Source organism: Halyomorpha halys, unplaced genomic scaffold (assembly GCF_000696795.3).
Source record: "Halyomorpha halys isolate HHAL.00 unplaced genomic scaffold, Hhal_1.1 Scaffold686.1, whole genome shotgun sequence".
NCBI classification, from domain to species: Eukaryota; Metazoa; Arthropoda; class Insecta; order Hemiptera; family Pentatomidae; genus Halyomorpha; species Halyomorpha halys.
Genome location: NW_027114454.1, coordinates 434,773 through 445,564, shown reverse-complemented (window position 1 = coordinate 445,564; position 10,792 = coordinate 434,773).

The following is a 10,792-nucleotide window of genomic DNA, read 5'->3' as shown; positions in this document are numbered from 1 at the left end:
GCAGTAAAATACTTGGTATAGATAAAATAAGAAAGAAGTAGAAATGAATTGAACACTCTGAATACTTGAATAATAATATTGTCATTTATTTTTACCTTCCACATCGGTTATTAGCTGTTATTACAATGCTTGTTTGATAGTACTTCGTTAATGGTACTTATCATATACACTACTTATAACCCCCATCTCAGTTCACAAAGTTAATTTTGAGCTTATTAAATAAAAGACATAAAACATAATAATAAAGAAACTAAAGAACAATTCCTTAAGCTAAAGTGTTCAAAAAGAACACGAAAAACAAAAAAAGCTATCAATCCTACTATATATACATATTATAATAACGACAAGAAAATCATATTACAAACTAGCAGAGCTAATTAGACTGAAAGAAAGGGAGAAAAAAAATTTTGATTTTAAAAGCCTGGATGCGACGGTGCCGTAAGTGGGCATCCCTTACTTTCTGAGCCCCACTTATCTCCTGAATGGAAACAATGTTGTGTTCTCGTAGCACAACAACTTTGAACGGCCCTTCATAGCGCTGATCCCCTTGCGACGGCCAGAAGATGGTTGACAATGTACCGTCGTACCCAATGATAGTTTGTGGGAATCATCTGGAACCGCCAAGTAAATGCGATTCGCCCTGGAAAGTTTTTCTTTGAGAAGCGGTTGTGAACGACAGCGTCTCTTAGATGCGCGTATGCCGTTTTGAGCAAATCTCTTCTTCTTCGTACCGGGTGACCGAATACAACTACTGGTGTAAACCCCGTGGTAGAATGAATTGTGTTATTGTATGCCAACACCGCTCTAGGCATTGCTGCGATAGCTCCTAGTCCCTTATATAATTGGAACATCCGAAGATGTTCCCCTAGAGTATTGTGTAGGCGTTCAATGGACCCGCGCTCTTGTGGGTTCCCGGGGGAATTGAAATGCCATTTTATGTTCAACTCGAACACTCTGTGCTGGTACGAGCGTTTCACTCCCCCTCATTCCCTCCCACCGTCGAATGTAATGGTTTGCGGTATCCCATAGCACGACATCCAGGAAAGCATACCCTTCCAAACGGCGTCAGATGTTTTGGTTGGTAAAGAATATGCCATAGCTAATTTACTAAAGTTGTCTAACAATGTTAGTCAATGTGAACCCTCCCAAGTAAAAATGTCAACCTGCATGTCTAATAGCTGCGAATTTGGGGTATGAGTGATTTCTGGATGGATATTAATAGGATGTCTGTCGTATTTGGCGCGGTGACATACTGTAAATGCCTGAAAAACATCCTTAATCGAACGACGCACGTGGTGCCAGTAATACTTGCGACCCAATGCGACCAGAATTTCAGGTATTCCACGATGGTTAGTTTTTCCTTCATGGTAGGCTTTGACTAACTCTTTATACATCTTTTATAGTTTCCTCGATTTTAGAACATAAAATGATCTTTCTATCGACTCCTATCCTCTCAGTTTCCAACAGGTGCTTCTACGATCTAAGATGGTTTTATTTCCAACGTACATGCGGATGACATCTTCTAGTGCAACCGAGGGAACGATCCATACAGTTATAATATTGTGCCTGCCATACCTAGTATATTCTGTTCGCAATGTACCTTCCGTTTTTGTTTTCTAAATAATCTGCCGTTTATGTTGGTTGATTATGGTATCAGTTTCGTTGAGTTGTATATGGTGGGTTCCCAGAGGGACTTCATCGGCATCTACTGTATTCTCCTCATCACGGAATTTATTATTTCGAGCAGAGGGGCCTGGATAATGAAGAAGGTTCACATACAGAGCCCTCGAAAGCCAGTCCGCGACAACGTTTTTTGAGCCATTTTGGTGGATAATTTGAAAGTTGTAAGTACGCAGCTTTTCTTTCCAGCGTCCGACTCTAGCTGATAACTCTTAAAGGCTCTCTGTTCAAAGCAACGGTTTATGATCGGTGCGTAGAGAGAAATGCCTACCAAATAAATACGGGCGAAAATGGTCGACTGCCCAGACGATGGCTAACAGTTCGCGCTCCAGCGCGCTATATCTCCACTCAGCATCTGACAGCTGTCTGCTGGCAAAATCCACCGGCCTATCTCCAATATCTGATTCTTGCGACAAGACCGCCCCAAGCACCCTTTCGCTAGCATCCGTTGTCAATTTAAATTCATTTTGAAAGTCTGGGAATACTAGCACCGGTTCCCCAATTAGAGCTTTCTTTCACCTATGGAAGCTCTCCATACGTTTCTTAGTAAAGTTAAAGGCCCGACCCTTCTTTAAGAGGTGCGTGAATGGCGAGATTATGTCAGCTGCGTTTGAAAGAAATTTACGATAATAATGTATCATCTCAAGAAAACTCTTAAGTTCTTTTTAGTTAGCAGACGGATTAACTCGCACTATGGCTTCTACTCTGGCCTGACCTGGTTTGACCCCTTGTTCGGATACGAGGTGTCCTGAAAATTGTATATCCTCCTTAAAAAAAATGGGATTTTTCCTTTGACAACCTTAATCCAAATTCCCGAATACGTTCAAATACAATTTTAAGGTGGGCTATATGACGGGATGAGGAATGACTAAAAACTATAAGGTCATCCATGTAGATTTCTATAGCCAAATCTCCATCCCGCGAAGAAACTCATCCATTAATCGCTGGAATGTAAGTAATCGAATGCCGTTCGGACTTAATAATCCATCCTTAAGCCCGAACGGCATTCAAGTGAATTCATAATCCCCTCTGCCAAACTTAAATGCTGTCTTTTCTATATCCTCTTCCCACATCCTGACTTGATGGTAACCGGATTTGAGATAAAGGATCTAAAAAACACGGGCTCCCGATAAGCGATTTAACATATCTTCAAGTCTGGGAAGGGGATACCTTTCCTCTACAGTTAAGTTTTCTATAATCGATCACTAGGCGATACGAGGGGTCACCCTGTGAATCCCATTTCTTTTTCTCTACAATCCACAAGGGGCTACTGAACGGTTAGGTTCTATGTCGTATTATCCCTTGGCTAAAAGTTCGCTTATTTGGTCATTAATTATTGCTGTCATTGACTGCGGGTATCTTCAGCCCTTTGTATACGAAAGTTTGTTTTCTTTAAGATTTATCTCATGTTTGGTCTTCCCAGTGGCAGGTAGGGAGCAACCTTCCCTGTGAAATATATCTATAAATTCAGGCAGTAGTAACTCGACATTGTTGGGTACCTGTTCACTCCACTAACTACCTCCACGCGATGATCATTTCCATTAGTTTATTAGTTATTAGTGGCTACCCTTCATCTGAAAACCAACCTTATCCAGAACATCGCTCCTGATCAAGATATCATATTGACTTGTTAGATCTTCCAACACATGGACTACCGCCCCCATTTTCACCCCAGTGAGGTTCTCGAGATCCCATTCGTACTCCCCCAGTACTCTATAAGGGCCACTCAAAGTGATAACAGAACATGTACATACCTTTAATTTGTTGGCTTCATCCAGCTCCTTCAACAACCCTCTACTAATCAAGGTACTGGTACTCCCCGGGAACAATGAGCGCTTTAAATCTATTACTACGGCCCTGCACTATGGATAACCTCTCCCACACTCAACACACATTGTTTATAAGCTTTCGTCTGCTTGGGTTGCCCTCGTCTCCTCAAATGGTAGCTTTCTGCTTCTGGTCCGCTCTTTTCGACTTGTAACTCTTGTCTGCCTGTTCGTTTGATTTTATTGACACCCATGCCCAACTAGACTTACCTTCTTCATCACTTGAACTCTTATCTAAATATTCCTCAGAACTTGACGTTGGAACATCCATGTGAGGACTTGTTCTGTGAGTGTTCACTTTCAATGGTTCTGGGGCTGAGTTTCTTCGGTAAATCCAGGGACATGCCCTTGCGATATGACCCATCTCCCCACATTCAAAGCACTTGACCGAAGGACAGTTTGCTGCAATGTGGCCTTGACGATTACATTCATAACACCTACGAGCGTCCTCTTTTCTTTTTCTTCTTCTTCGTCTTTTCTGGGTCAAATCGCGCCTAGTAATTTCTTCTGCTTCTAAAAGATACCTGCATCCACTGCTGAATATCTCCTTCTTCCTCCTCTCTGGCCCCTTTGTCCATAATGTCACGAACACATTCGATGAAAGACTTCTCCACAACTAATTTTTCTCGTAGAATCAAGTTCCGTCCTAATTGCACCTTCAAAATTTTGTCAAAAATCGCTACCTGTTGTGATGCTTCCGTCTGTCCTACAGTCGCGATTAGTTTTTCGGAGATGGCTGTATATTGATTCAGCATATTTTCAGCAAAACTGATTGTCCGGATTTTCTCACTTCCGTGAAGAGACGATAAACGTCCTCTTCTGGCGTCCAGTGTCCTCCCCCGTGTGCCTTTTTCAGTATTTTAGTAACCTCATCCCATGAAGTTAGCTCATCCGCTTGTATGCCATTCCGTTTTACCCTTCCTACCAAAGCCGCCCTTAATTCCGTGGCATCTAGCGCATCAACCCATCCTGTTTCGATTCTTGCCTCTATCAGATGGTCAGTGTGTACATTAAACTTTCTCCCGAAAACATAAGGCCTAAAGTGGTCAACAGCCCGCACTATTCCTAAGAGCTCTCGTTCCAGCACCGTATTTGGTCTCCGTCTCTGTCAAGCGACTACTGGCATATGGCACTGGGCGATCTCCTCCTTCACCCTCCTGAGACAATACCGCTCCCAGTGCGTATTCACTCGCATTTGTAGTAATAGTAAATTGCCGAGTGAACTCTGGGTAAGCAAGCACCAGTTTCTGCTGCATGTACCGCCTGATATTGTCCTTGATCACCTTCCTGCCTTTGTTCAGAATGTTGTTGAGTGGGATGAGGTACTCCGCCATTTCTGGCATAAATCTCTTGTAATAATTCAAAGTTCCCATCAATCTCCGAACTCTTTTCACATCCCTAGCAATCTTCCGCATTGCTGCGACTTTATCTGCGTTGGATTAACTCCTTCCCTGGAACACACGATTTCCCAAAAAATTTATTTGTTCCTGCCCCAACGATGATTTCTCTCCCGATAATTTGAGTCCAAATTACCGAATTCTCTGGAATACGCTGTGTAAATGCTGCCCGCGTTCTTCTTCGTTCTTACTGAACACTAGGAGATCGTCCATATAAATCTGGCAAACAGATTCGTCAATTCCTCGCAAAAACTCACCCATCAGGCGCTGGAAGGTCATGGGACCATTTTTGAGACCAAACGGCATCCTTATAAATGCATAATGTCCTCTCTCTTAATGTAAAAAAAATGTAAATGCTGTCTTATGTTGATCCTTCGAGTGCATTTAAATTTGATGATATCCAGCCATCACGTCTAAAGAGCTAAATACCGTAGCTCCGCTCAGCCTGTCCAAAATGTCTTCAAAACTGGGGATCGGATACTTCTCATCTACGGTATTCTCGTTCAGCTTCCTGTAACCAATTACCACTCCATACTTTTTGGTAGTTCCAGCAGGCACATCACTCCTGCTATCTCTATTACATGCAGACCGCAGCTCTTGCAGCAGTGTGCGGTCGCCCCTCCGCTGACAATCCCTTCAGATGTCTCGCATCTTCCTCTCTCCAGTCCCTCGTCTCCATTCTCCTCTGTTCTCCCGTTTCCATCCTCTTGTTCCCACTTTGTCCCCTTGACTACTTTGGTTCCATGGCTCCTCGACTTCTTCTTCGGTCTCGGATGCTCCTGATCCTTGCGTAGATTCATCTGAAGATCTACTCAACATACGGTGGCTTCTATGTATCTGTTGGGCATTAATCTCCATTGGCTCGCCTCGGCCCACATCTCTTCTTCGGTACATATATGGGCCCTGTTTGGCTATGTGATCCTCATTTCCGCATTCGAAGCATTTCGTACGCGGGCAATGCGCCACTAAATCCCCAATCTTTCCACAACCGTGACACTTGCGGTCCTCCCCCCGACTATTGCTTCTGGGTTTAGCTAGGCTTCTTCTATTTTCTTGGTTGCTAGCTCTCTCCCTTCTACCATCTCCATGTTCTCTCCTCCTACAAGGGTTGGGCATATTTCTAGGCGTTGGTATTCTTTCCGGGTCCAACCTAGTTCTTCTACTTCCATTCGGGCCTCCATCTCTCTAGCGCTTGTTTCTATGAGTTCTTGAGCAATTTCCACAAACGAGCGCTCTCTAGGAAATCCTTCCTTCTTCCCTAGCTCCTTTGCCAACTATATCTTTAATACCAGGGATAAGAATTTCATACGACCCTGTACCTGGATTGTTTCCATCATTTCGCTCAGTTTATCTTGTATTCTGTTAAAGCGTGTCAGGAGTTCCGCGGCATATTCCCCAGTTTCGGTTTCTTTGTCTCTTTGATCATCATAAATATGTCTTCCTCTGGGGCCCACCTTCCTTCTCCAAACGCCTCCTTTAATCTTTGCTTGATAACTCTCCGAGGGGTCTCTTCGTCCGCCTGAATCTGATTTAGGATGCTCCTCTTCATTCTGCAGACGACCGCTGCTTTTAATGCCTCTGCATCTTCACTATCGAGCAGACTTCGCTTCAATTCGGCTTATTAGTCGGTCACCCCCCTTTATGAAGTGGCTCAGATCTCCTGTTTCCCCGGTTAACCGTTCGAGGTCAGAAACGGCCTTCCTCAAGTCTTGGGCGGTTGCTGTGCGTAGTTTTACCCACTCAAGTGTTGTGGCGTGGGCTCCCGCTAGAGAAACTTCCGGTAGTGGGGCAAGCTCCGGTGGTGGAGGAGTCACTTCCGTGGAGGGTTGGTTCTGAACCCCATTTTGATATAAAGCTTCCATGTTCATGACAGCTTGTCTGAAGATACTATTGTCAGCCTTTATTTTTTTTTTAAATGAGAGAATAGAAAAATAAATTGGAAGCTGAGAAAACTATGATAAAAAATTCTTTTTTAAAGCAAATATTACTCCGGTATCTAAAGTTCCTGGGTTTCGGCACCAGTTAAGTATCGGCGAAAGCAAAATGTCAAAAAAAAAATTATAATACTTTACCTTACGTGTGAGGTACATTGGTACCCCGTACAAAACTTCAAAATCTATTATGAATACGAGGATTCTTCTACAGATGGCAACACAGCAATTGCGCACTCCCAATAGGGTAAGGTAGTTCACACAAAAGTACCAGTTTCTGACGATTCCTGACAAAGGCAAAAAATACCCAAAATCGTGTTATATTATCTGTCAGCAATGCAGATTAGAAAAACGTATTGATGGAAAACGTTAGAATAATCAATAATAAAGATTATAGATATTATGACAAAAAATCTCACCTAATTTTTTTATAGTTGATGAATATTTCGAAACAATCCCTGAGTTAGCGATAGGACTACCACCTTCATCGCTGCCCGACAGAGAGTGCTCATCATGATTTTCAGAAAAAATTTGTGATATTAATTTGTCATTTTAATTGTATAAAATTCTCTGTGTTGGCTTTTGCGGATGACCTGGTTTTGCTGGCTTCCAACGACCGAGATCAGAGCGAACGGAGAAAAACTAGGGCAGGTCCAGAATTTCAAATATATAGGTGCTCATCTCAAAAGCGGCTATATTGATGAGGAAGTTTCTCAAAGGATCAATTCAGCTGGAAGAATATTTAGTTTTTTAAGTTAATTTTAGTTAGCGAGAAAAACTAAAATAATGATCTACAAATCGACGTTCCTCCTTATTCTTTCATACTCTTCTGAATCGTGGACCCTCACCTCGAAACACAAGACATATTTTGGAAAAAATATTTGTTAGCAAACCATAGATTCATGTTCAGCGATCCAAAAAACGGGGAGTACCAAAAATTACAACTACATAACTTTCCCCTATTTTTCCTATATTACCTAGTCTATATGGATCATTCCCCTCCCTGATTATTTTCTGAAGCAGACATACACTTAATATAATAGTTTTCGTGATTTAAATCTTTATAACATACGTTTTAATCTAATAAATGACATATACGCCTTAGGAGTAATAGAAAGAAATATAGTGCCAATTATTGTATTAATTTTAATATAAAATTATTATTTAGCAGAAGTCAGCGTTACTGTTTTGATAACAAATGATTTTAAACAATTTTTTAATATTGGTAATATTTTTAAACTATTCCAGTAATATTATTTTAAAATATCGATATCGAAAATTTAACGAATTAAAGTAATAATAATTATAAAATGATAACATAGAAAGATATAGGAAGACTTATTTTATGTCATACCTAATCACAATACATAAGAAACTCTTCATAACTATCAAACAAACCAACACCAAGACAACCATATCATAAACATAACAAATATAAACTAAAATATAATTGTTTTATTGAAGAAAATTTAAAAATAGAATATCGATATTTTATTTTGATAAGTACATATTTATTTCGATATTTCCTATTGTTGTAATCGATAGGGAATATGAGCATCAATATTCCGATATTATTTTATCGAAATTTCGATATTTTGTTGAAAATGATTATATCATATAGATATTTTAAAATAGGAATATCGATATTTTATTTTGATATTACACATTTATTTCGATATTTTCTATTGTTTTAATATCGATATGGAATATAAGCAACAATATTCCGATATTACTTTATCGAAATATCGATATTTTCTTGAAAATGACTAAAATATCATATAGAGATTTTAAAATAAGAATATCCAAATTTTATTTTGTTAATTACATATTTTTTTCGATATTTTCCATTGTTGTAATATCGATATTTAGTATAAACAACAATATTCCGATTTTATTATATCGAAATATCGATATTTTTTTAAAAAGACTAGAAAATTGTACAGAATAATTAAAAATGGATTATCGATATTTAATGTTAATAAATATATATTTATTTCGATATTTTCTATTGTTTTAATATCGATATGGATTATTAGCATCAATATTCTAATATTACATTATCGAAATATTGATATTTTGTTTAAAAATACTAGAACATTGTATAGAATAATTAAAATAGGAATATCGATATTTTATTTTGGTATTACATATTTATTTCGATATTTTAAGCAGTTTCAATATCGATATGGAATATAAGCAACAATATTATTTTATCGAAATATCGATATTTTCTTGAAAATGACTAAAATAACACATAGAGAATTTAAAACAAGAATGTCGATATTTTATTTTGATAAATACATATTTATTTCGATGTTTTGTATTATTGTAATATCGATATGGTATATAAGAACAATATTCCGATATTATTTTATCGCAATATCGATATTTTGTTGAAAATGAATAAAATATCATACAGAGATTTTAAATTAGGAATATCAATGATTTATTTTGCTATCACACATTTTTTTCGATATTTTACATTATGTAATATCGATATAGAATTTAAGCAACAATATTCCGATATTACTTTATCGAAATATCGATATTTTCTTGAAAATGACTAAAATAATATATAGAGATTTTAAAATAAGAATATAGATATTTTATTTTGATATTATATACTTATTTCGATATTTTACACTGTTGCAATATCGATATGGCATAAAAGAACAATATTCCGATATTATATCAACGAAATATCGATATATTGTTTAAAATGACTAAAATATAATATAGGGATTTTAATTTTATTTTTTAACTGTTCATAAAATGTTATAGTTTTCTTTCATAAAATATCGATATTGCAATAAAATAAAATATCGAAATATCGTTTCTATTCTTCGATATCGATAGGAACATGAATTTATCAATTTAAGATATTTTTATGCTTTTTATAAAATTTCCTTAATTTTAAAACCAAATACCGATATTTCTAATAAAAAAATGTCGATATCGATATTTTCAAAAATGTTATATATTGAAATGAAAATGAAATCATAAAAATAAAATATCGAAATACCTTATTTTAGCTTTTAATGAAATATTATAGTTTTCTTTCATAAAATATCGATATTGCTATAAAATAAAATATTGAAATATCGTTTCTAATATTTTATACTGATATTAATAACAATTAAAAAAACATCGAAAAACTGTTTTGAAGCTTTTTATAAAATTTTCTTAATCTTTTTAAGCCAAATATCGATATTTCGATGAGAAAATATCGGAATAGTTTTTCTAATCTTCTTATCGATATTTCGATAAAAAAATATCGGAATAGTTTTTCTTCTAAGGAGTATGAAATTTTCAAAATGAAATACTGAAATACCTTGTTGATAATCTTCCATATCGATATTATTAAATATGTCGAATTTTCACTTTTAATTTATCTAGTACTTTTAAACAAAATATCGATATTTCAATAAAATAATATTAGAATACTGTTTCAATTATCGACATAGATATTAATAACATTATCAAAGATGGAATGGATTTTATATTATTGAAACAATATATCGATCTTTTGATAAAATAATATCGGAATATTATTGCTAATCTCTACTTTTAAGGTACGACTTTTTTTTTTTTGAAACCGATATTCCGATATTATCGACGGGAAATATCGATATTACGATATTATCGGTTACTGGATATTGATATCAAAATATCGGATATCGGAGACAAAATATCGATATTTCGATAATATCGATATCGATATCCCATCCCTACGGTTAGGTAGCTGCTTAAAGGGGCCCCTACATGTTGGCCGAGCCATGGCGAACTCAGACATACACGAGCATGTGGATGGGTGGCTTGGCTCGGTTGGCCTAGGCTCGGTTGGCCTAGGCTCGTTGCCGAGCCGTCGAGAGTCGGTTTTTTGGCCACAGATCAAAGGGGTTCGTGAGGGCGCTCGTGTAGCGTCTCCACCATTGTTCTTTGTCTAGTTGCAACTGAG